Source organism: Lepidochelys kempii, chromosome 2 (genome assembly GCF_965140285.1).
Source record: "Lepidochelys kempii isolate rLepKem1 chromosome 2, rLepKem1.hap1, whole genome shotgun sequence".
Lineage (NCBI taxonomy): Eukaryota > Metazoa > Chordata > Testudines > Cheloniidae > Lepidochelys > Lepidochelys kempii.
The window spans coordinates 19,537,688-19,564,510 of record NC_136381.1 but is presented as its reverse complement, the minus strand read 5'-3'; the positions used below and the strand labels follow the sequence as shown (position 1 = coordinate 19,564,510).

The 26,823-nt window shown below is 45.2% G+C and overlaps 1 long non-coding RNA gene across 1 annotated transcript in view; it reads left to right on the top strand.

The window, feature by feature from the left end:
- The window catches only part of LOC140906358 (uncharacterized), a 176,912-nt gene that overhangs the window by 113,231 nt on the left and 36,858 nt on the right, over window positions 1-26,823 (top strand). The window contains exon 3 of the long non-coding RNA XR_012157080.2: window positions 16,181-16,313. This is a non-coding gene — a long non-coding RNA (uncharacterized LOC140906358). The remainder of the gene's footprint in view (window positions 1-16,180; window positions 16,314-26,823) is intronic.

Here is a 26,823-nt window from a genome sequence, read left to right as displayed (position 1 = left end):
ACCTCGGAGCATTTAGCATCCTCTGCTCCTCCGTGCGCTTCCCCCAGCGAATCCGCCCAGGCGGGGTCTTGGGGAAGCCAGAAAGTCCTGCACCCCAACTCCGCAGTCAGACGTGACTCTCAGCCAGCCAGTAAAACAGAGGTTTATTAGACGACAGGAACATAGTCTAAAACAGAGCTTGCAGGTGCAGAGAACAGGACCCCTCAGCTGGGTCTATTCTGGGGGCAGTGAGACAGACAACCACGTCTGCACTTCACTCCATGTCCCAGTCAGCCCCAAATCCAGTCGGAGAACACTTCAATCTCTCTGGTCACTCGATTTCTGACCTAAAAGTGGTTGCTATTCAACAAAAAAAACTTCAAAAACAGACTCCAAGGAGAGACTGCTGAATTGGAATCAATTTTGCAGATTGGATACAATTAACTTAGGCTTGAATAGAAACTGGGAGTGGTTGAGTCATTACACAAAGTAAAACTATTTCCCCTTGTTTATCTCTCCCCCCCCCCCCCCACCACCACCACCTTCTTGTCAACTGCTGGAAATGGCCCACCTTGATTATCACTACAAAGGGTTTTCTCCCTCCCTCCCCCCTCCCTGCCCCACTCTCCTGCTGGTAATAGCTCATCTTAAGTGATCACTCTCCTTACAGTGTGCATGATAACCGCCCATTTTTTCATGTTCTGTGTGTATATAAATCTCCTCACTGTATTTTCCACTGAATGCATCTGATGAAGTGAGCTGTAGCTCACGAAAGCTTATGCTCAAATAAATTGGTTAGTCTCTAAGGTGCCACAAGTACTCCTTTTCTTTTTGCAAATACAGACTAACACGGCTGTTACTCTGAAAGCTTCCTTTTGTGAATCTCCTACAGTCCTGCATCTCAGTGCCCTGGATTGGCTTCACCCACCAGGGTCTCTGTGCCTTCCTAGATACCATGCCTGGGCAGGGAGTTCCCCCCCAGTTTGTGGTCCATCAAACCACTTCACTTTCTCATTCAGATCCCTTCTCACTTGTCCCACAGGGGAGTTGATAATATGCCCTACTAGTATTATAAGCTCTCTTTGGGGCAGGGACCATCTTAGTGTGTGTTTGTACAGTGTCTGGCCCAGGAAGGTCCTGATTCATGTTTGGGATCTCTAGACCCTAACTGCAGAGCAAATTAATAACAGAAAAATCACAGCGATCCAAATAAAAAGTCCCAGTCCCTCCCTCTGCTGATTTAAAATGAGAAGTCCAGTACCTGGACTAGAAAGGCAAGTGTACTAAACCTATAGTCTTGCCCTTGCCCTATAGGAATGTGAGATGGAGAGAGAGTGTGCCTCCTGAATACAGCAATGAATAAAAATTAGTAATATTTTCATAGGAATTTAAATGTTATCCCGGAAATGTTTTAGATTTCATTTTGGTTTTACAAAAAGCTGAATTTTTGGATCTTAAAATTGTGACGTTAAGGTCCGTGTTGAGTTTCTAGGAGAAAAGGCCCGACTCCATCCTCCAAGTCTTTTTTACTGCAGTGTCTGTACTAGACTAGTGGCAGGTGAGAACTAGGTCTCTGAAGAGCTAGTGCAAAGCTCCCGAAAGGGGATTTTTTTTTTTTGTAAAATTTGAGAATTACGGAACCAAAAGTCTGTGCACCTGCTGCTGTCTAATAGCAAAATAGCAGGGGCACACGATAGAAACTCACTCAGAATATTTCAGTTTCTGGCACTGGCCTGGGAGCCATTGGGGATGTGACCCTTAGTTCTTTGTGGGTCAAGGATTTGATGATGATGGATCCGCCTTTGTGGTTGTCAGTTGGTTTTGTGAATGTGCCCGTCGGCATGTGTGATCGTCGACAAATGTTGCCACTTGCTTGTCACCCTTGTTTAGTTTCAGGGGGGCAGAGGAGAGGGATGAATGTGTTTTCTTCCCCCCCCCCCCCCGAAAAAAAAAAAGATATGCTATTTGTTGGTTTTTCTTTGGATTGGGCATTGCAGTGTACTCACCACAGCCTGAGGAGGAAGAGCATAATTATCCTTCTTTTGCAGATAGGAATACTGAAGTACAGAGAGGTTATGTGACTTGCTGGCTGAGCTGTGATTAAACCCACCTGGGAGGCAGTGTCACTTAGTGGATAGTACACTGCAGTGGGAATGATGAGATCTGGGTCTGTTCTCATCTCTGGCACTGGCCTACTGGGTGACCTTCAAGTCACGTTCCCTCTCTGCCTCAGTTTTCCCATCTGTAAAATGGAGATAATGGTACAGACCTCCTTTGTAAAGTGCTTTTTGCTCTACTGATGAAATGCATTTTATGAGAGCTACATAATGAAAACGATATCCCCCAGGTTCTATCCAGTCAGTGCCTTAAGCATCAGATCATCCTTCCTCTTAAGTCAGTGGTACTCAATGAGGAGACATATTTGAGGTCTGCCGGTGAAAAGAAACAGATAAGAGCCAGGTATTATTATTTGGCCATGATCAACCCGGCTTGTTCTTTGAGATGGTGCTTGTTGTTCATAACTGCAGCTGGGTTTCCTTTCCATGCTTTTTTCCTCCTTTAGGTTCTGAGGCATGTACATGTGGGGATGCATAATAGAGTGGGGACTGGGGAGTGGAACCAGGGATTAGGAGATGGGATTCCCACCTTCTATTTTCATTTCTCCAACTAGATCTCTCTGACATCGGGTCAAGTCCGTTATCCCCTCTATACTTTTATTTTTCTGGTGTGCAAGAAGAGTGTGTTACACATCCAACATATAGTCAGTTTCGCACAAACATGTTGCAAGGGCTGATTAATGTTCATAAGGCACTCTGAGATTCTGAAATGAAAATTTGTATTTAATATTTCCAGCTCTGTTTTGACATTATTTCGATCAGGAGGATCAAGTATCCTGCTTTGTCTCCAGACCCTCTCTCTGCAATATTTTTACCTCTGTGCTGCAATCTATCACTGGTTTTTTGTAACAGATTTGCATAATCACCAAAGCAATTTACTAGCCCAGGTACGAGATCTACTTATCCATGTTAAGTATAATGATGATTATATAAATGAATTGCTTTCGTCAAATGAATGGCTGAGTAGAAATTTGGAAGGCTGGATTGTTTAAAAATTGGAAGTGTCATGTGGGTTGTGATGGGTGGGACAGGAGGTTTTTCATTTGTTTCCAACAGCTGAGCAGTTGCCCTTTCAAATGGGAGTCACCCTGAAGGCAGAGAATAAGTATGCAATCTACCTATGAGGCATAAAACAAGCTGTCTGAATGCTCTTTTCTGCCGTTTAATAAATTTACCTCCCATAGTAATTTGCATCTTGTAAATTGATCAGGCTGTAAAGGAGTACTAGTGGCACCTTAGAGACTAACCAGTTTATTTGAGCATAAGCTTTCGTGAGCTACAGCCCACTTCATCGGGTTGAGTCTGATATAAAAAACAACCTCTTTCAAATCAGATGATTTCATGTGGAGGTGAAAAGGAGTTACCCAGAAGGCAAAACTAGTTGCAAATAGGCATGAGTTTTCAAGTGTTATATGCCTGGTGTTTACTAAACAAATAAAAAAGGAGGTGGACGGGAATCTGGGTCCTCTGTTGACAAAGGACTGGGATTGCTATGAAAATTGGGACTCAGAACCCGGGGTTGGGCAGCATTGTAAGTCTGAGTGGAACCTAACTACCTGACACCTGGCGATGTCATTGCTTAGGAACCGTTTTTTAAAGCCAATTAAGTTAAAACTGTGCAATTCCCCCCCACTCCCACCCCGTCTGTCCCTCCCCGAGTGGCTTAAAATTGTTTATATCAGTGCAAGTGAAACTGATGTATAAACAGTTTTACATGAGTATACCTGTGCCCGCACTAAGGTGGGTGGGTGCGGAGGGATGTGTATGTGAGCCCTAGGTTTGGATAGACCTACCAGACAGCTCTGTATTGTCTGGAAGGAAGATTTGGACGAACTGAGGACTATGGGAAGGGTAAATGAAGGAGGATGAAAACAAGTGTTCCCAGCCATACCCAAAAGGAGTGGGAGAATGTAGCTGAAATGCAAATGGTGCTAGGTCAAGTGGAATGAAGGATTGAGACTAGATGAGCTTGAATTCCTCACGTGCTCCCTTGATTCTGCTGAAGCCTAATTTTACAGCTACACATACCAACCATTGCCTGTGTGCTAAATGAAGTTGATTTTTAACTGTGGTTTAGACATGCACATGTCCCTTGCAAAATAGATAAATCTAGCACGTGGACTACAAATGATGTACTCACCCACCCTGCTGCTGTTTTATGACCACGCTTCCATGTTGCCCTGAATCCTGTGTTGTTTCATTGATGTTTGTTAGGTTTGGGTTGTGATTGAAGTTGTTGGTTTTGTTACAGAGAATGTTTCTGCAGAGATCCCTGTAGGAAAACGTTCTCCTTGCTGAGTGGGTTTGATTTTTATTTCAATTGTTTTATAGACGAGCAGTTTTGTCTTTCTAATTTTCTTTTATACACACACAAGCATGCAGTGTGTAATGATAAAAGTTCTTTGAAGTGCCTACTATTTCATATATGCATCCCGTTATTAAGCAGAGTTCTGGTTTTGTGTTTGTAAACATACAAACCTGCAGATATGTGTGTACATACACACACACTGAATACACACATTCACATAGAGATTCATGGCTCTGGTGGCCACAAGGGACCATTAGATCATGTGTTCTGATCTGTCGCATATCACAGGCCATAGACTTCTGTCCAGTGTGTGTGTGTGTCCTGCACTAAAAGGCTTCAGCTTCAGAGCTAAGGTTGCTAGATGTCCTATCCCATCAACACAAACCCCGAAAAGCAAGGAAATAAAGGGCTACGTAATTCAGCTGTTCTAGCTACACTCCCACTCTTGGTTCCTCTCTTCAGTCTCAGGTTTCAGAGTAACAGCCGTGTTAGTCTTTTTCGCAAAAAGAAAAGGAGTACTTGTGGCACCTTAGAGACTAACCACATTTATTTGAGCATAAGCTTTCGTGAGCTCTAAGGTGCCACAAGTACTCCTTTTCTTTCTTCAATCTCAGTTACCTTCCATCTACCACACACAGCCTCCATTTCTCTGCTCTTTTCCGGAACAGCCAACGACCATCCATGTTTATCGGTTAAATGTTCACGTGTTCTGCTGACTAATATAGGGTAGTGTGGCTTTTGTAAGTTACACCGTATGTAGCTCAGTATGGGTTTTTGAATAAGGACGAATGAGGCTTGTGGGCAGATTGTGAGCTGTGGCTGTGAGCGAGATTTTTCTGTTATGTGAATTTGGCGATCAGTGCTTTTTGCTGGAAGTCGTTTTTAGTTAGAAGGTAGAGAATTGAAATCTGTGTGTGTGTGGTGTGTTGGTGGATTTTGTTTATGGTCAGAGTTAAGGCTCATTATGGTCATCTGGTTTTACAGGAAGAAGGTGGAGATGTGAGGGCTGTGGGTAAAGGAAGAGGGGAGTGGCTGAGTCTGAAAAGGGAAAGTGATATCTGAGTTTTCAATAACTGAGCCATTTATCTCTTTGTTTTTTAGGATTTGCGCAGGTGGGACAAGCAGGCCACGTACCTTATCTCAAAGTTAACAAAGATTTCTTCTGTGGGAATTTCTCAGCTTTTTAAATCAAATGTCTGTTAATATTGAAGATTATTTACGTGGATGGCTGTCGGCGGTGATATGTATTATCTCCTATATGTTCTCCTACAGAGCCTTCATATCTCCCATGCCCTCCTGAACATCCACACTGCTGTATTTCTCCCCCATATCTCCCTATAGAGCCTGCTCATGCCCAGGCCTGGATTGCCCCAATGCTTCTCACAACTCTTCAGCATTATCCCCCCATCCTTGCATGCCCTTGCTTCCCTACAGAATACGTTGAATGATGAATAAAAGCAGGATGCAGGGGATGGGTGATTGTAAGCTTCAAGGTTGTGGGTGGGTACAAAGGAGGTCTGGGTGGGAATCTGAGAGGAGCCAGGTTGGGACAGATCATGGGGCTGTAGGGTCCATTTTGTATGTGCAGGAGAGTTGGGGTGCGGGGGTGGTGGTTGGGGGAGCATGGGAAAAAGTGTGGCTTCAGCTTGGAGGAGTTTGGGGGATGGGGGAGGTTGAAACCGGGAGAGGACAAGCAGGGGAGATAGTGGATCTCCAGTATGTCACATGGAGATATCATCCTTCAGACCCTCAGAAATACTGGCTGGTCTGTTACACCTTGGATAGGGTAACATTACGGAACCTTCTTACACCCTTCTCATAGGGTATGTTTACACTGCAGCTAGAAGCATGCCTCCCAGCTGCAGTGTAGACCTACTATAGAGGTCCAAATCTTTCCTTTTGCTGAATTAAAATGAAGAAGGTGAGGTTAGAGAGGGGTTAGATGGTAAAATTGGGTGTAGTCTATCTGCTATAGGAGTGGGTTGGGGATAATATGACTGAATCAGAACCTTGTGTGATAACTGACCATGGTATCACAAGCAGATTAGTGCCACTGAGGAAAGTGACGTGCTCATTTTAAGCTGGAGATGTGAGGATTCCACGTGAAGAGGCTAGCAGATGGGTCCCTAATATCACAGCCACTGAGGCACAAAATGCCTCTGTGGGTAGGAGGATGAAAAGAGAGAGAGAGACGGATGGGAAAGTACATTAACCAGAAGCAGGGTCAGGTGGCCCAGTATTTTCCATTCAAGTGTGTCTGCTTGTCAGCCTCTAATGGTCAGTTCTCTCCCCAAAGACCCCAAGGACCTGTCAGCTCTTTTGTTTTACTGCTTAGCCGGACACTGATGGGGTTCAGCTATGAAGGAAGGCAGTCAGTGTCATTTGCCACTCTTTCAGCACGTGGTGTATTGCTCCAAGCAGGTCCAAAGGAATTGTTGAACTGAAGCTAAATAAAGTAAGGATGACTTCCCGTCTTGTCTTTTCTGTTGATCTGCTGAGGTTGCTGCAGTTTTTAGATTGTTATTAACAATACACCAATAATTAGTATTTAATAGAGTGTTTCCCCACTGCAGGAAGGCATTGAATTTACCCTTTGGATAATTATGATGATGATGATTAATTCACTGAGCACCTACAATGGGGCTGATGCTTTACAATTGGCCTTCGCCCCAAGGAGGTCATATCCAAAACCACCTGTTCAGTTACACGTAGCACATCAGATGATTGCTCAAGTTTGAGATTTATTACATGTTATTCCCAAATGCCTGAAAGTGTGTTAGACTAAAGCCAAAGTCCTTTCCCCAAAGATCTTGCCCTTTGTGTATATTCCTACTATTGATTTCCTCAGCATTGAAAGAGCTGGCTAATGGCTGAGTACAACACTACAGTGATTATGGCAAAATAGATTCTGCTCAGATTCCATGTCCTAGAAATTGCTCACCGCCTCAGGTAGCCTGTAAAGATCCTCTTTCACACACAGAGATGAGAGAGAGCTAGGAAAAATTGTGTCTTGTTGCTCTTTGATATTTCTGTTGTAATAGCACTCAAAGATCCTGATCAAAGTCTGGGTCCGTTGAGCGGAGTGCCATAAAAATAGTTGAGAAGAAATAGGCCAAGGTTGTCAACAGTGACTAGTGATTTGTTGCATACCTTGATCTTTGAGAGTCCAACTTAAGACACCTAAAGGGGGACTGATTTTCAGAAAACACTGAGCAACACCCAATCTCTAGAATTCAGGACCTTTATGGTGTGTCAAGTTGGTCACCCTAGAGGGAGGCATGTAAAATCACTAATCACTCCTGACAAGCTTGTCCATAGTCCTGGCTCCAAAGAGCTTAAAACTTCATTTACTCTACCTTATAGCATCTTGTTTCTATCAAGCAAACAGTAGGTGGGAAGGGATCCAAACTGTACTGGAAGCTCATGGAATATCTTTAATGGTGACATGAAAAGGATTTTTAAAAAATTGAGTTTCTCCCCTTTGTTGTTTCTTTATACATAAAAAAGATGGAAAGTGGCTCCCTCCCCCTCCAAAATAAGGTGAGCTTTTTTGTTGTTTTTTTTCATACATTCAAACTCCAGATTTTGCTAAGTGGGAGTCCGCTTGGATCAAAGCTGAGAGAGGTTTTCGCACAATCCTGTGAGCTTTATAAGCAGCTAGTGCTCAGAGAGGATATCTCAGAGATATCTCCATGGTTAGGGCATCTGCCTAGGGCTTGAGAGCCATGGGTGTACTTCCCAGCTCTGCTGCAAACTTCCTGTGAGACTGTAGACACGTAGAGTGAAATTTTCAGAAGCATCTAAGTGACTTAGGAACCCTAGGGCCAGTTTGTTCCTAAAATGTCATACTGGCATAATTTTGTCAATAGGGTGACTTTAATTGGAGTTGTGCCCCTAAATCACTTAAATGCTTTGGAAAATTTGCCTCTGTCTCTGAGCCTCACTTCTCCACCTGTGCAATGAGGATAGTAGCACTTTCTTCACAACTCTCCTGTGAGGTAAGATACAGATGTTAGACTGCGAGGCACTCAGTAGAGTTATGCAGGCCACATAGTGCAGGTACATAGTAGATGCTGGGACTGGACGGCAGGGGATGAATCACTCAATAATTGCCCTGTTCATTCCCCTGATGCATCTGGCACTGGCCACTGTTGGAAGACAGGATACAGGGCTGGCTGGACCCAGTATGGCCATTCTTCTGTTTCTTGGGTGTTGTTGATCCTTGCTTTGGCTGGCACTGTGGGAAGTGCTAGTTTTCCAAGGGTTAATGAATTCATGATGAGCCAGTGATACAGGCTTTGAACCCAGTTTTACTGCCATGCTTCACTGCAAACCTTTTTATTTAAGAAGCTCCTTTCATGGAGTTTCAAGTAGCACCCACGTAGGATTGAAATCGAAATCTCCAGGAGAGGTTAGGCCAATTTCACTTGAGGTTTTCATTGTGGTTTCTTTTTTGGGGAATCAAGGAGCTAAAATAACCAAGGTTAGCACCTGGCTTGGAGCTACCAGTTAAGTGCCTCTTGGGGATAGTGGTGTTGAGTTACATTGTGTGTGTAATTCATCCATTGTGACGGTTACTAAATAATCCAGTAAAACGAGAGCAAAAGGGATGGGAAAGTTATGAAAACTTTGTGCTGTAATCCAAGATGAGAAGATTGCTCTTGGAGCTCTGTTTACATTTTAGGATTATCTGTTCTCTTCAGAAAACATATGTTAGAACAGATAATCGTTATCCAAAATCTTGAATAATAATAATTAATAATAATTTTAAAAAGTTTTAGCTCTAATGAAGAGTGCACTAATCTTCACCATTCAAACAGACCTCCTTCCATGCCCTCCCTTCATTCCCCCATCTTGTCGATGTAAATTATAAGCTTTTGGGTGCAGTGATCTTGTCTGTAAAGTGACTAGTATACTGTTGGCCATATAGAAATAATAAATATTGTGTAGTATTTTAGTACTGTTTTCCCAGAAGGCTCCTGGAGTGCTTTACAGCTTTTGTATATACAATATGTGCATATGTTTTCTCTGGGGAACGACACCATTCCATGCCAACTGTGTTTTCATGTAGGCAAAAAGGAATTGTCCCTGTAAAGATTTGACCAAGACACTGGGGCTACATCCTTACCTCTTGCTAAATGGGTCAGGGGCTCTTTAAGGATTTTGATATCCGGGCCATAGCTTACATCTTATCTTAAAAATAGTTCCTCCAGCAGAACAGTGCTCCTTGACACCATGCTAGGACAGTGCTACAGTGGTGATGCAAGGGGAGGAATACTCCCTACTGAACCCTAATATCTCTCGCCCCTGTGTTTTCCTTGAAGAACTCTCATGAAAGTACAGATGAGGCCTGACCTTAGCTTACGGATCTGACTAGATCACTGTCCAAGTGGTATGTGTGGCTTCAGGCCAAGCATATCCACATTTTGAAATATGATAGTTACAACTGGAAATAACTTTCCATGATTTCATAATTAGATTTGGTAATCTTCTTTAATTTATTTTTTATCCTCCCCTGCCCCCCCCACCCCACCCATCCCCTTATTTTTATCTATATAAAACACCACCACTTCTTGTTCATGCTGTCACTTTGGATCTTGCTGACACTTCGATTGTAAGGATGATGCTTGATGCTTCAAACGTAGGTAGAAGCTCCTTTGTTTGTGCAGCACGAGACCATGGTGAAGTGTAGAGGGTTTACGTCCACCTCTTTCAGTCAGGAAAGATAACAGAGGGACTGCATTGGTGGCTCAGGGAGAGAGATTTGGATGGATGTGGGGTGACTTCTGGCTGTGGAATCGGATGGGACTAAGTGAAGGTTAGGAGAGAAAGATGGTGGGGGTGGGGGAGAGTATGTGGATGTGAGGTTTAGGAAAAGGCAGGATGGAAACAACTCAGTGGAAGCCCAAGAGGGAAACTTTGAATTGGAAGTGGGGGTGGATACTAGTAGGGACCCTGTTGCGTTGTTGTCTCGAAGTAAAATTACAGATCTCATTATTATTCATTTGTATTATGGTAATGCCTAAGGACCCCATACACAGCCAACCTGTTGTGCTAGGCACCGTTCAATGGGCTCCTGCCCCAAGGAGCTTACAATCTAGATCAGTGGTGGGCAGCCTGTGGCCTGTCAGGGTAATCTGCTGGCGGGCCGCAAGACAGTGTTTACATTGACTGTCCACAGCCATAGCTGCCCACAGCTCCCAGTGTCTGCAGTTTGCCGTTCCCAGCCAACGGGAGCTGCGGGCGGCTGTGCCTGCAGACGGTCAGTATAAACACTGTCTCACGGCCCGCCAGCAGATTACCCTGGCGGGCTGCAGGTTACCTGCCACTGATCTAGATAGGCAGAACAGAGATAGGGTTGCAGTGGGGTGGGGAAGGGACATAAGACACAAACAGTGTGAACAATGGGAGGGTTCAGAAATGTCACATTGATTCTGATATTTTTGTTGGTTTCTTGACTTTTTTGGGGTGGGGTTTAGTTAAGAGGGAATTGGGATAAATGGAAAGACAAAAAAGAAGGGAGTGGTCAGAGGGCTTGTGGGGGATGCGGAGAGCACGGAGTGAGGCTGAAGTGAAGTTAGTATGAGTCGGGGTGGGAGGGAGTTGGTGCAAGTAGCCAGTCCGCAGAGGAGAAAGAATGTCCAAGGTATATCACGAAAAAAACCATTGGGCACGAATGACCCTATCAGTGTCCAATGGTCACTGCTGGAGCAGCTTGTCGTTGCTCTTATGGGCTGGACTCTTGGTGACCTTTCCCACCAGTTACTTTCTTCCCCAAGCTCACGTTGCTGGTGGGAGGTAGGATGGGGTGGGGTGAGAGTCTGAGTCTGTCACAGCATTCTGGGGACCTCTCACCCCCCCCGATATTCATGGAAGTGGGAGGTTTTTTTAAGGAGACTGTAAGTGAGAGGAATTTCACAGTGGTCCAAACGTGAGGTGCTGAATGGGGGAATAGAAGTTTCACCAGGCAATGGGTCAAGGTAAGGATGGAGTCTGGCAGTGTGTCAGTAGGCAGGCTTATTGGTGAGGGAGAAATGGAAGGTAAAAGAGCATTCACCAACATTTTTTTTTAAAAACAAAGTAATATATAGAGCAAAGTGAAAGTCTGAGTGGTGTAAAGGGGCTTCAGTGTAGGTGAGAATGTGGCCCACTACTGCTTGTACAATGTACTTCTGTCCTTCAATCATGCTAACACCCCCCCACCCCCCATTCTAGCAGGCCAACATTGCTAAGTTATAGGCAGACAAGGAAGAAACTAGAGTCCTGCATTCCTGTACTGAGTACCTACAAATATGTTACACAAAAAAAGTCAAGAATGGATTCTGGAAAGGTGAAGGGGGTTGATTTGTCTCTGTCTGAGAAAGAGTGTGGTTTAGGAACAGGGGTGGGAGCCAGGAACTTGAGCAAGTCAATTAACCTTTCTAGCTTCATCTTCATAATGACTTTTTTTTTAGTTTTTTTTTTTTTTAAACTATGTGCTTAGCTAAACACTTGCAACCGACACATGATAAAATCCTACTAGTATGGACAAGACAGTTGTTGTGTATGTTAGCAGGTCAAGGTGAACGCTATCTGTGTCTGTTAGCCCTTCTGTAAAATTGGTTTGAGACCCAGCACTTAGGGATATTGTGAAACTCTGGGCTTGTGTACACAGGGAAATTTACCAGAATAATTAGACATATATGCATAGTTATGCTGCTGTATCTATACCAGTATAACACCCCATGTGGACACTCTTGTTCCAGAATAAGAGAACCATTTTCCAGTTTAATTTAGGCCATTTGCAATAAGTGTGTCCACATGGAGAGTTATAGCGCTATAACTACCATGGTAAATATCCTCATGTAGACAAGCCCTTAGTCAGCATGAATAGTTTTTGGACATCCTTAGCTGAAGAAGGCTGTTGTGTAATGGTGACAGCTGTGTGCTGTCATGCCGGGGATCCTTCTTAATCCAGAGGGAGCATAGAGCTCATGCTCTGTAAACCCTCCTCTGTCTGTTTTTCTGAGAGCCTGAGGGCTCGTCTACACTACAGTTGCTACCTCAGCATAGCTGTACCAACGTAGCCATGCTGCCGTAGCACTGCGAGCCCAGACGCTCTCTGCCGTTGGGGAAGAGAGTTCTCCCAGTGGCATAATTACGCCGCCTCCCCCAGTGTCGGCAGCTGTGTTGGTAGGAGAGCTTCTCCCACCGACAAAGCGCTGTGCACACCAGCGTGTAGGTCGGTGTAACTCTCATCGCTCGGGGGGTGTGTGTGTGTGTGTGTGTGGCTTTCCCACATCCCTGAGCGACTTAAGTTATACCGAAATAAGTGCTGGTGTGTACAAGCCCTTCGTCCAGTGGTTCTCAACCTGAGGTGCAATCAGCACACAGCTGCAGCCCGTGTGACATCCTCAGGGCTGTACAGGTAGTCTCGGCTGTGGGCTGCACATGTGGCCTACGATGGTAAATAGGTTGAGAACCACTGCCTTAGTCAGAGCACTCTTCCTCAAACCCACAGAGAAGATGTACAGACTCTGAGGCCGAAGTCATTGTCATTGTATGAATCATTGAGAAAGTTAGGATGAAGGTGATGGTTACGTGTATAAGTCCTAGGGTGTCTCATCTAACATGCACCTGAGATCCAGTAGCTGGTCTGTGGAACAGACGACCAGTGGTCATTCCCAAAGCTGGCTTTCCCACACTACAGGGCCCAGGGATGTTGCCAAGCCAGTCCAAGTTCAGGGTAAATGTGCTGTTCTGTACAAGGATCTGCTCTGGAGTCAGCTGTCAACCTGGTGATTACCCCACCTCAGAGACAACTTTGAAAATTGTGGTTTAAAAATCTGAGATGTACCTTTGTTCTCAAGCCAAAATCAAATACTTGAAGATGGCTTTAATTCAGCCACCCTCCTGGGTGGAGGGTACTGGGGACTTCTCTAGGTATGGAGTATGTAAAACTCCCCCCACCCTCCAGTTGGCTTTGGCTGATTCTGATTGCTGTGGTGCAATGGGTTGAATGACTGGGATTGGAAGTTTTGCACTTGCATCAATGGCCCTTCTGATTAAACTCCATTTTTTTAACCTTTCCCCTCCTCTGAAATTCCTCAGTAGTTCAGGAAAAGCAACAAACCCCAGCAGCCAGACATCTTTCTCCTGTTGCTAAGGCTGCTTTTCTTCTCGGGGTAACTGTGTTGAGTCTTGCTGTGAAAATTGCAATTTATTTTTCATTCTGAAGGTTATTTTCCCCCCCCGTACCCAGTTCACGTGACTCTAATTATGAATAACCATTTCCAAGGCCAATACTGGAGAATTGCCCTTTTCTTTTTTTAAAGCAATATCACTCAAGATCCTAGCAGCATGAAGCCTAGTACCAGAGGCCTAACTGGATTCCAGCCTCATCCAGCACTGGCTCGACATTCAGAAGAAGACAAAGGCCTGGTTTAAATCGGTGCTGAGCACATGCAGTGCCCAGTGATTTTAATTGGTGCTGTGGGTGCTCAGACCCTCTACGTGTATCGTATTATTGATTTTGATGTACACACATTACACTACTCCCATGGAAAGGCAGACCTACTATTTACTCTCATACACCGCTTGGTGGATTAAAACGTTAAAACTAGGGCTGTTAATTAATCACAGTTAACTCACGTGATTAAAAAAAATCGTGATTTAAAAAGTTAATTGTGATTAATTGCAGTTTGAATCACATTGTTAAACAATAGAATACCAATTGAAATGTATTAAATATTTTTGGGTGTTTTTCTACTTTTTAAAGTATATTGATTTCAATTACAACAAGAATACAAAGCGTACAGTGCTTACTTTGTTGTCTTTATTACAAATATTTGCACAGTAAAAATGACAAACAAAAGTAATAATATTTTTCAGTTCACCTCATACAAGTACCGTAGTGAAATCTCCTTATCGTGAAAGCACAACTTACAAATGTAGATTTTTTTTGTTACATAACTGCACTCAAAAACAAAACAATGTAAAACTTTAGCGCCTACAAGTCCACTAAGTCCTACTTCTTGTTCAGCCAATCACTAAGAGAAACAAGTTTGTTTACCGTTACGGAAGGTAATGCTGCCCGCTTCTTACAATATCCCCTGAAAGCGAGAACAGTCGTTTGCATGGCACTTCTGTAGCCGGCATTGCGAAGTATTTACGTGCCAGGTATGCTAAACATTCATATGCCTCTTCATGCTTCAGCCACCATTCCAGAGGACATGTTTCCATGCTGATGATACTCGTTAAAAAAAATGTGTTAATTAAATTTGTGACTGAACTCCTTGGGGGACAGTTTTATGTCTCCTGCTCTGTTTTACACCTGCATTCTGCCATATATTTCATGTTATAGCAGTCTCGGATGATGACCCAGCATGTTGTTCGTTTTAAGAACTCTTTCACTGCAGGTTTGACAAAACGTAAAAAAAGGTACCAATGTGAGATTTCTAAAGATAGGTACAGCACTTGACCCAAGATTTAAGAATCTGAAGTGCCTTCCAAAATCTGAGAGGGACGGGATGTGGCGCATGCTTTCAGAAGTTTTAAAAGAGCAGCACTCTTTTGTGGAAACTGCAGATCCTGAACCGCCAAAAAAGAAAATCAATCTTCTGATGTTGGCATCTGACTCATGATGATGAAAATGAACATATGTTGATCTCCACTGCTTTGGATAATTATTGAGCAGAACCCAACATCAGTATGAACACAGGTCCTCTGGAATGGTGGTTGAAGCTTGAAGGGACATTTGAATCTCTAGCACGTCTGTCACGTAAATATTTTGCAACGCCGGCTACAACAGTGCCATGCGAACATCTGTTCTCACTTTCAGGTGAAATTGTAAACGAGAAGCGAGCAGTATTATCTCCTGGAAATGTAAACAAACTTGTTTGTCTGTCTGAGCGATTGTCTAAACAAGAAGTAGACTTGCTGGATCTAAAATTTTACATTTTTGTTTTATTTTTGAATGCAGAGTTTTTTTTTGTACAGAATTCTACATTTCTAAGTTGAACTTTTATGATAGATATTGCACTCAATACTTGTATAAGTGAATTGAAAAATACTATTTCTTTTATTTTTTTTAAAGTGCAAATATTTGTAATAAAAAATAAATATAAAGCAAGTACTATACACTTTGTATTCTGTGTTGTAATTGAAATCAATATATTTTAAAATGTGGAAAATATCCAAAAATATTTATATAAATAGTATTCTGTTCTTGTTTAACAGCATGATTAATTGTGATTAATTTTTTAATCGTGCGATTAATCGCGATTAATTGTTTTAATCGCTTGATAGCCCTAGTTAAAACTTTTCTCACTCACACCATTGTAATTTGGGCATACTCCACTGAAATCAGAGGAGTTGCACCCCTGTAAAAATGGTGTGAGTGAGAAGAGAATCAGTCTTGTGAGTTTAACAGTCAATTGGGCCAGGTCTACATTTGAAAGGGTTTCCAGTGTATTTATACAAGCAAACCCATGTAGTGTAGAGACAGCTTGTACTGGCAAAAAAGTGCTTTTTCTGGTGTAGTCTATACTGGTTTCCTGCACTAAATAAGTTACACGGTTAAAAACACTTTTGTCAGTATAACCACATGTACATTAGGACTTTTGCAAAAACTCACACCCCTCACCAACATTGCTTTCCCAGCAAAAGTTTCTGGTTGTAGGTCTAGCCTAAGAAAATCCTACAAATAAAGAAGATCAGCTTCACCAAAATGTGTCATTTTTTGCTTTGTGCGCTCTCTCCATAATTTTGTTTCTGTCTCCACGTTCATGCATTTCAGGGTCTTTCTGCAAAAGATTTCAGCCAAAGAGAGAAAAAAGAAAATGAAAGTTGCTGAGCTACTGTGTTGGATTCTTTCCTGGGCTGTTTCCCAGTCAGCCAGGTACACTGACCTTGGATCAGCTTTCCATCAGGTAAGAGATTTTGCTCCTGAAAGAATTCAGCAAAGGTGAAAATGTTCTTAATCCCTGATTTTTCTTATGGCAGGATGTTTGTCATTGTCCACTGCTAATTTGAGGAATGCTCAGATAAAGAATTCTGAAAGGGACATTTTGCAACTTCCCTTTTATGTTGGTTAGGGTGTGATTTTATTTTTTTTAGTTATATTGGTACAGCCCAGATACCATATACCGCATAGTTTATTCCCCACCCCATACAGGAATAAACTATACTGGTGTAATTGCACCTACACTAGCTAGGGTGAAGGGGTCTGTGTGTGAAGAGGGGAGGTTATACTGCTTTAGTTAAATTGGTATAGTTAAAGTGGTACAGTTTTTGAGTGTCGACAAGTCCCTGGCTTGCTAAATCCCCTTTGAAGCTGGTTCTTGCTTCTCACGCTTTCCAGTGGCCACACTTTGCATTTTATAGTTTTATGGTTCTCCAGTATGGTTTCCTTTTGGTTGGCCTCTCTTTCTGCGTAATTGCGTCATGATGCGACCAAGAGGTGTCCACAGTTCTGGTGCTAGGGTTTCATTAGATGCTGCTACAGTGAGACGAGGGATTTACAGACTGTATTATCACGAGTCACGCTATAATGGATTAACAGTTTTTGGTGGAGTTTCTGTAAACTTTTTGATTAGGTGGATGGTGGCATGTAAAAAGATCACAGGTATTTTAGAATCTAGAGGATCTTCATCACCAGACTATGATCATTTTAAACCAAAGTCGGTTTTCAAATTTCTCTGCAAACAGTGGACACCGTTTCAGTGGAACTGCTCGAAGAGAACAACTTTTTTCCCCTTGGAATACGTTCGAGGCCCCTCCTCGAATTGAGAACAACTTTTATTAGTAATGTTGGCTGTTCCCATTGAATTAGCCATCCAGAAACATGTAGCAAACTGAATGCTGGCTGGCAAAATGTCCCACATTTCTGGTAGTGTGAATTTCTGCACTGAAAATCATTGTGTAACTTTTCCCCAATCAGTGGGTAAAGTAGATCGAAATAGGAGTGGCAGTTTTTGGCAGTTTGGTGGCTGTTGTCACAAGATTCTGTGTTAGTGATGATAGGATACAGGAAGGGGAAGGACCTGGGGACCCTTTCTGGTTTCTATAACACTGCTATCACTGTAGTGTCTGAGCATTTAGACAAACAGGAAGAGAATGGTGTCCAAAAGAAACTTGCGTCCCTAACCTGTAGGCTCGGTGCAAGCAATATACATTGGTGTACAGCGTATATAAACAATGCCATTTAGACTTGATCAGGGTGCAGAACCTATGAGCAAAAATAGAAGCTCTGGGGATTTTTGCCCCCAGATGTTGAAATGCCTGATGCAATTTCCTGCACTTTAGAAGATCTAAAGACATTTCAAAAGAGGAATTTTATGCAATGTTTTAATGTTTTATGCATTTATTTATCTGTCTGGAAGCAAAGGGTGGGGGACAGCTGTTCCTTTAGATGAGGTGGTTATAGAATTCCCAGCAGGGGATCTTCTCCCATCAGATGCTGCTGCACTACCTACTGATTGCAAAGCTGGGAGCCCAGAAGCTGGCCAGTCAGTCTCCCGCTCCTTTTGCTAACCCCAGATCAGATCCCCCTGCCTGATGAGCTCTCCCTTTATCAGCCAAGGAGGAGGGACGTGGGGGGAGCTGAGTTCACCCAGTTGCTCAGCAGAGGGAGGGGCACATGCTCTCTCTGCCCTTAGCAGGGAAGGGGAGATGTGCTTCCCCGTGGGCGGTACATGAACCGCTGGCTGGGGGAGGCTATCCCACATCCCCGCCCCTTCCACACCCAGACTAGAGGCCCCCCACTGCACCACTGCCCCCCCCCCCCAGCCCCTTAGTACTGGGAGGGCAGACGCCATGGCCCAACCCAAGCCGGGGCCACCACACAGTGGTACTGGAGTCGCATCACAGAGCGGGAAGCGGGGAGGAGGGGGTTGGGGGGAGCATGGGGGGATGCACAGCCTATGGTACCTGCCACCTATGTGCTTCCCCTTCCGTGAACTCTGATCGTGGCTCCTGGGAGATTTTGATTACTAAACAGAGACTGCTGTTTTGTCATCTGTCTGAAATAATCCTGCTCCCATTTGCTTCTCACTATTGAGAGAGAGGGAAATGCTTCCCCACAGTTGTTAGCCCAGCCCTGTGCGCTTTCCACAGATAAGCCCCTCTCAGCATGAGCAAACTCCAGAAGCAGGATTGTGATATCTTGGCATTAGTAGTTGGGCATTTGAGACATCTGGGATGAGGAGTAAAGTGGGTACGGTTTGGTTTTTACTTGTTTGTGAAGGCTAGGGAGGGTCCAGGACCACAACACCCTTATGCTTGGAGGAAATTTTGGTTCTGGAGCCCAACTGAGCTGTGCAGGCCACGGCTAACCCCTGGGTATGAAAATCCCTTTAAATCTGAACTATGTGGAAGTTTGGTTGCAATTCCTGCTCTGAACTCTGCAGCTTAGGTCTGTCTCCAAAGTGTATGAACCAGAGGATTGCATCCAAACTGCCATACTCTGGGAAAGTTCTAATCTGCCAACCCTAGCTCAGGCCTGTCTTTCCAGAGAACAGAATGCAAGCTACCTGTCCAAAACGTCTAGGTGTGGCCCCAGGTTGGGGTATGTTGGATGGATGTCAGTGAAGGGGCAGACATGTCGCATGCCTGCCTTTTGATGGCTGCTCCAAGCCACTATTAGCTTATGGCATGGTGCTGCCTTGGTAACATGTCGCAGCTGAAAAGCACACAATGGTGTTAACAGGATAGCTGGGGCAGGATTTATCTTGTCAATTATCTACAAAGGGCTCAAATTATCAGGTTCATGTTACCATGTTATCTCAACACTTTCTGCATGATGGACCTGGGATTTCAACACTTTCTGAATGATTAGTTTGCCTCAGGCTCTGCATCCTCCTTCCCAGAGCTCCCCTTTGGTCAGCGTCATATTTGTCTGGTTTATTTTTTTGAAAGGAATTCCCCCCTCAATTTCGGCACACTCATCATAACATAAACAAGCTGGTATTTTGTACTGATGAGTGTGTGTGTTCCCTCCCTGTGTGAAGTTTATCCACAGAGGACACTAGTCTAGTCTACTACAACCACTAGTCAGGGGATTTAGGACTTTAGCTCAGGATGTGTAGAGGCTCATGTTCTTAGCATAGGTCCTGGGTTTGATCCCTGATGGTGACCAAGATCTTGGTGATTACAGTTGTGCTTTCCAAAACGTTCAATAGATATGGTGTTGATGTTGAATATATTTCCAGACTCAATGTGGATTTATTCTCCTCTGGTAAGTGGAACTTGTCAAGACTTCTGCAAAGATATATTAAAGTTTTACCAAGAATTTTAGGTTGGAACAAACAGATTGCATGTAAAATCCAGGAGTGCACTAGCCAAAAATTCTACAAAGAAAACTACTTCGGGGTCAAGGGCATAGCTTCTGTTGAGCCCAGTTACAATGCAAAGCCCTGTCCCTGCAATCAGGTCTGCATGGACAGACCTCCGTCCACACACATTCAATAGCCAGGTTGTCGCATAAATTACCCATGTTTAGAATGAAGTTAAATGTTGCACCACAGCCAAGTCTTTGTCAATTTACTGTCTTGTGTTAATAAAGTATAGTGTCAACTTCTGAAGGTATTAATAGCAGAGACCTGTGTGAAATCCAGAAGTGTCCCGCTTAACTATTTAGAGATGGCCGGGTGTGCCTGTATTCTGCATGCTGATGAGGAACCCTCATTAAAAACAGCCCATTGTTCATTTTCAGAGAGGTGGTCTTGTTTCTGTTAGTGTTAGTGCTGTCCTTTTTCTCACTTTACGCCGGTTTCAAGGTGTGCCATTAGCTTTAGCTTTGGAATGTTTTGCATTTTTAAGAAGTTGGATTAAAACTACACTTCGAGAAGATCAGCAAGTTTGCTTCCAGGGTTTATATTTCCTCCTGTAGAAGCTTTTTGTTAAAATATCATATTTGCAAAAGATGGAAGATTGCTAAGCCCATCTCCAAACCTCCAACGCAACTTCTGTTTGTGGGGTACAGGGCTGTATATTGGCTAGAGCACAGGACTTGGGGCAGGAGATCTGGATTTTTTTCACCCTTGCTTAATGACAGGTTTCAGAGTAGTAACCGTGTTGGTCTGTATCCACAAAAAGAAAAGGAGTACTTGTGGCGCCTTAGAGACTAACCAATTTATTTGAGCATAAGCTTTAAATTTGTTAGTCTCTAAGGTGCCACAAGTACGCCTTTTCTTTTCACCCTTGCTGTTTGACATTGGGCAAGCCACTGCTTGCTGCAGAGTTAACTTGGGTGATTGACACCAGGGTCTGAGTCACCTGGGCTAGCCTAGTTTGGGTATGAGCAGACACGCTGCAAAGCCCTGCCTGGGTTATTCTCTTCACTGACTGCACCCCTGTGCAAGGACTTGTGAGGGCACATCTCTTGGTTCTCTGTACTGTAGTAAGCTGAGCTGCTCTGATTCTTTCCCAGTGAATGTCTGTCCTGCTGGGCACACGGGCAGTTATGGAAAAACACTGCAGGACTGTCCGCACTTAAATGGTTTAGCCCAGAGGTGGGCAAACTACGGCCTGTGGGCCAGATCCAGCCCGCTGGCCCCTCCTGTCTGGCCCCTGAGCTCCTGGCCCGGGAGGCTTGCCCCCAGTGCCACCCTCCCCCCACCCCCGCTGTCCCCCTTCCTTGCAGCCTCAGCTCCCTGCACAATGCTCTGGACAGGGGGGGCTGTGAGCTCCTGGGGCGGGGCAGCGCAGCTGCAGAGCCCGGCCTGACCCAGTGCTCTGTGCTGTGCGATGCGTGGCTGGCTCCAGCCGGACGGTGCAGCTGCCTCCACACCACCAGCCACTGGTGCTCCAGGCAGCGCGGTAAGGGGGCGGGGAGCAGGGGGGGTTGGATAGAGGAGAGGGGAGTTCGGAGGGTGGTTAGGGGCTGGAGGTGTGGATAGGGGTCGGGGAACAGAGGGGTTGGATGGGGCAGGGGTCCCGGGGGGGGCAGTCAGGAAGGAGAGGAGGGGTAGCGGGAGGCAGTCAGGGGCAGGGGTTCCGGGGGCGGTCAGGGGACAGGGAGCAGGAGGGGTGGATGGGGTAGGGGTCCTGGGGGGCGGGGGGCGGTCAGGAATGAGAGGAGGGGTTGGATGGGGTGGCAGGGGATAGGGAGAAGGGGTGGTTGCATGGGGCATGGGTTCGGGGGGGGCAGTCAGGAAGGAGAGGGGTTGGATGGGGTGGTAAGGGAGAAGGGGTGGTTGGATGGCATGGGGGGTCTGGGGGCACTCCAGAGGACAGAGTGGGGGTGTGCGTGGATGGGGCAGGGGTCCCGGGGGCAGTCAGGAAGGAGAGGGGTTGGATGGGGTGGTAAGGGAGAAGGGGTGGTTGGATGGCATGGGGGGTCTGGGGGCACTCCAGAGGACAGAGTGGGGGTGTGCGTGGATGGGGCAGGGGTCCCGGGGGCAGTCAGGAAGGAGAGGGGTTGGATGGGGTGGTAAGGGAGAAGGGGTGGTTGGATGGCGTGGGGGGTCTGGGGGCACTCCAGAGGACAGAGTGGGGGTGTGCGTGGATGGGGCAGGGGTCCTGGGGGCAGTCAGGGGACAGAGTGGGGGTGTGCGTGGATGGGGCAGGGGTCCCGGGGGCAGTCAGGGGACAGAGTGGGGGTGTGCGTGGATGGGGCAGGGGTCCCGGGGGCAGTCAGGGGACAGTGGGGTTGTGCGTGGATGGGGCAGGGGTCCCGGGGGCAGTCAGGGAATGGGGGGGTGGGGTTGGATGGGGCAGGAGTCCCGGGGGGGCTGTCAGAGGGCGAGAAGCGGGGGTGGGGTTGGATAGGGGGCGGGGGCCGTGCCATGCCTGGCTGTTTGGGGAGGTACAGCCTCCCCTAACCGGCACTCCATACAATTTTGGAAACCCAATGCAGCCCTCAGGCCAAAAAGTTTGCCCGCCCCTGGTTTAGCCATATCTTCACTGCAAAGTGGGTGAGTTGGGTGTGTCTCCTGCTTTGTAAAGAGAGGATACGTGTCATAACGCTTCCCAGCTTCGTTAAAAGCTCTTTGAGATCCTTCCTTAGGAGGTGCCATTTAAGTCCAAAGTATTACCTGTATTATTTTTGCTCAGGGCATAAAGGGGGGAGACTGTGTGTTTGCATTCAGTCAGGGCACTGAGGAGGTCATTGGGTCAAAACTGGAGCTTTAAATGGAGTGTTGGCTTCTCCCTTCATTGTTAGGGCCATGACGGACGTGAGCAGTGTTCTCCCAGCTCCTGCCCCTGTGTGTGACTGCAGTGATTGCTGTGATGTTCCTGGTGAAATTTCACTGGATCTTGTTTCGTTGCTCACCCTCAGTAGGAGAGGCTAACAGCTTTCTCTGCAGCCAGCCAGAGGACAGGAATGCAGCAATTTGGAAAAGCAAGGCCAGCTCGCTTTGTATTTTGCCCAGACTTCCAACCTGAGTGACCCATGTAGAAGTCAGTGAGGCTCTGCATTGATGTGTTGCTGCACACCCCTCCCCTCCCTCCCCCCTCTCCCCCCAAACACACACTCACTGTTGACTTTGGGGCTTAGTATCTTTTCCCCACTCTTACCTTGATCTGCCGCCTGTATACTTGGATCTGTTTTATTTAGGTATATTTTCCATGCTCATCGCTGGCGTGTCTGGTCATTCTCCCCCTTACGAAGTGCCAAACATCCTCAGTTCTCTTAATTCAAATCCCTCCTCAAAACAAACTTCTTGGGCAAAGGCTTTCAAAAATATACTGCAGGTAGGGAGAAGGCAGTGGATCTCTGCAATGGTATAACCTCGCATCACAGCCATTATGGAATGGGCCATTTTTCAGCCTCTTTTGAAGGTGAATTTGCAAATGAAGTTTGGTTGCGACCAGATAAACATTTTTTCATATATGTGACTTGTCCTAGCTACACTAGATGCAAAGTCTTTTTTCAAATTGTCTTGGTTTAAAACATGTTGGATAATAGGTTTTTAAACATGACCTGTTTTTCTTCTCTGTACACGGTTAGGACTACAGTTCCAGCAAAATCTTGAGGTAGAGGTCTGGGATTAGGCACCGGAACGGACACTAGAGATCTGGGGAGCGGATCCTCAGCTGGTGGGTTTGTGTAACCTCCACTAAGGTCAGTGGAATCAGGACTGTTTACACCAGCTGAGGATCCACGTATTGGGTTCTGGTCTCATCTGTTACATGTGCTTTCTGAGAACCCTAGGGCTTCATCTCTCTGGGATTCAGTTTTCTTATCTATAAAGTTGAAACACTGGCAGCTCCCTACCTCATGGAGGGTGTGCAAGTCTGAGTCCTCTACTGTTTGCAGAGTGCTCTGAGATCTATTGAAGGAAGATGCAGTAGAAGTGCAAAGTGTGTATTTTTATTAATTAATTAATTAATTAATTAATTACCACAATTCTACATACCCATGTATCCAATAATTCCAATTCAGTCTTTAGCCAGTTGGAAGGCCTGAGGTTCTCTGTCTATCTTAAATATTTATATGGCCCCCATCCCCAGAGTATCTGGGCTCCTCACAGTCATTAATGTAGTTATCTTCCCAGCACCCATAGGAGGTAGGGAAGTGCTATTATCCCTGTTTTACAGTTGGGAAACTGAGGCATAGAGAGGCTGAGTGACTTGCCCAGGATCACACAGGGAGTCAGTGGAGGAACAGGGACTTGAACTTTGGGCAACCAGGTCCTAGGCTAGTGCTCGTACCATTGCCTATTCATAGAACAGACCGAACCCTTCAACGGTATCCATGGAGCCTGATAAGTTGCAGACCATATTGATTCTATAGCACCCCCATGCCCTTTGTTGTGAATGTAGCACAGGGCTGCCATGACTGTGGTAAAGCTGGCTGAAAACTGGAAACATGAAGAAAATCTTTTTTTTTTTTTTAATGGTAGCTCAAACTTAGAAATGCTTGGCAATTTCCCAACCAGTTCTGTTGTGTACCCTTCCCTCAATCTAGCGGTGAGGTGCCAGCCTTGGTGCAATCGCTACCAGGATGCGAGTGGGAAAGAAATAAATGGGGAGGTTTAAAGCCCCATGTCACAAACTAGACGGACCCATTTTTTGGAGAATGGGGCAAAAGAGGGGGAAATACATGATGGGAGCACAAGAGATGGGTGGAATGGGCCAGGGAAGCACTTTGGCTCCAGCAGAGTGTCTATGTGTTAGATTGCCATAGCGTAATAACATTAGCATCCAAGTGTTCTCTGCCAGCCTTTGAAGTTTGCATCTTGTTGAATTGTAAAGAGCAAATGGGAGGTGGAGTTAGCATTTTTGCTGCTGAATGCATTTTTCTGCAAGGCTGGGCTAGCCACGTGGCAGTGCATGGGTTATGTTGGGAACAGTCTTTCTTTGGAACAAAAGGTATTTTACACACACACACACACACCCCCGGCAGAAAGCCTCAGAATTGTAGCGTCTGTAATTCCTTTGCACTCACCATTTCCTACTGTTCTGGACTGTAAACTAACTGTAACAGGTGCTGTTTTTCTCATTCCTCATTTGAAAGCAGGTTCACATAGAAAGTGGGAATTATTGTGGTGTTCTAGTATTTTCTCTTCCCTTTCCGTCTCAGATTTTATGTTTATTCCCTTGCACAATGATAACGAGCCAGTTTTGTGTAATTTTGCATACAGTGTCTTAAAAATCAGGATTTTACTGTGTTGTGTACTTAAGAATTTCTATACCAGTTTAGAGCATTGGTCAATGTAGTTCAACTTGCCGTGGTCTGCTCCTTCAGTACTTGCCTGGCACTCTTTCTCAGGGGCTGGTGTACTAGCAAATAGATCAACCCACACCTCCTGAGGGAGAGGCCTAATTAAACCAACCCGAGTTCCTGTGTAGACAGCGATAGGTTGACGGAAGAATTCTTCTGTCAGCCTAGCTGCTGCCTCTTGTGGAAGTGCATTTACTACAATGATGGGAGAACTCCTCCCATCGCTGTAGTAAGTGTCTACCCTGATGGGCTACAGCAACATGGCTGCAGCTATGCTGCTGTAGTGTTTTAAGTGTAGACATGGTCTCAGTCCCACTCTGCAACAAGACTCTTCTAGAGAATTCCACATATTTTAATTCTTGTCCATCTTCTCTAGTGCCATCTTCCAGAACTCGCTGTAGTTGGCCAGCCTTCCATTGCTATCCTCAACCATCCCCAGATATTAATATAACATTAATATAAATTAATATCTTAATTTAAGAAGAGGCACTAACATGAGCTGCCTAAAACAAGAAACCAGTCTCCTGATCTTGCACACCTCTCATCTTCTCATACCCTATCCCTGAATCCTTTGTCTTCCCTTGGTCAGTATTGGCCAAGTCAGAAGGTCCTGGGGACAAGGATTTTTACTCTGTTCCCATCTCCCAGCCCAGTGGCAGTGGCAGAAGCTTCCTTTGTGTTGGAGAAGCACCCAGAACTTTTTGGGTAATGTTCACAAATAATGACCCCTCTCTTTTTTTTCTATAGCATCACACACAACTCTGTAGTAGTGTATAGAATTAATACCTCCAGCGTTAGCTTCCATTTTTATGCTTGTGATACTCAACTGTATGCATCCTCCAGCATCTCATCCCTGTGCCCACTTTCTCTGTCCATCCTTGCCAAATAAACCCGGGTCTTCTTTTCTTCAGCTAAATATCACGCAGACAGAAGTGCTTCCTTTTGGTCGAGAGGAACTTTTGGTAATGCTGCGTCATCTGCTATGCTGCTCTCCCTGATGTGGACCTCCCGTTTGCCTCCACTATCTGTAAATCTTTGCCTAAACCTTGACTGTGACCCCTTCTTGTGGCTATGGATCTGAACAAAGTTGCTTGGCTGTCTCTCTGCCTTGATTTATCTCTGCTTAGCTGCCTCTGTTCCCTTGCTGTGGGTTTTAATTTCCCTGTACTGATGATTTTGGGCCTGATTCAGTACCCACTGAAATCAATTGGAGTATTTCTGTTGACTTCAATGGGCTTTGAATCAACCCCGCACTTCACTTTTGTTTTATGTAATCCAGTGCAAGAGGTTGAGATATTCTGCAGAGCATCTTTCATGCACATTATGGTCCTGCAGCCCTTCCCCTTACTCATGTGAGTACTCCCACTGTCTTCAGTGGAGGCTGTGATGTAAATAAGGGTTGCAGGACTCTACAGTAGAACTTAATTGCATTGTACGTGCCTTGCAAGAGTGAGCAGTACTTGATGCTTCAGCGGAAGGCACCCTTGCAGTGTACCTAGCTGCTTATGCAATTACTATAATTTACTGCTTAGGTGTTATATAGCAGTTTTCATGAGTAGATCTCAAAGTACTTTGCAAAGGAGGTCATTGTGATTATCCCCATTTTACAGATGGGGAAACCGAGGCATTGAGCTGGAAGTGACTTGTCCAAGGTCACTCAAAAGGCAATTGGCAGACCTGGGAAATGAAAGGGACTAGAAGGGAGAAATGAGGTTTTTTTGTTTTTTGTTTTTTTTCTCCCTCCCCTCTCTTTCCATTTTGTTTACTTGGTG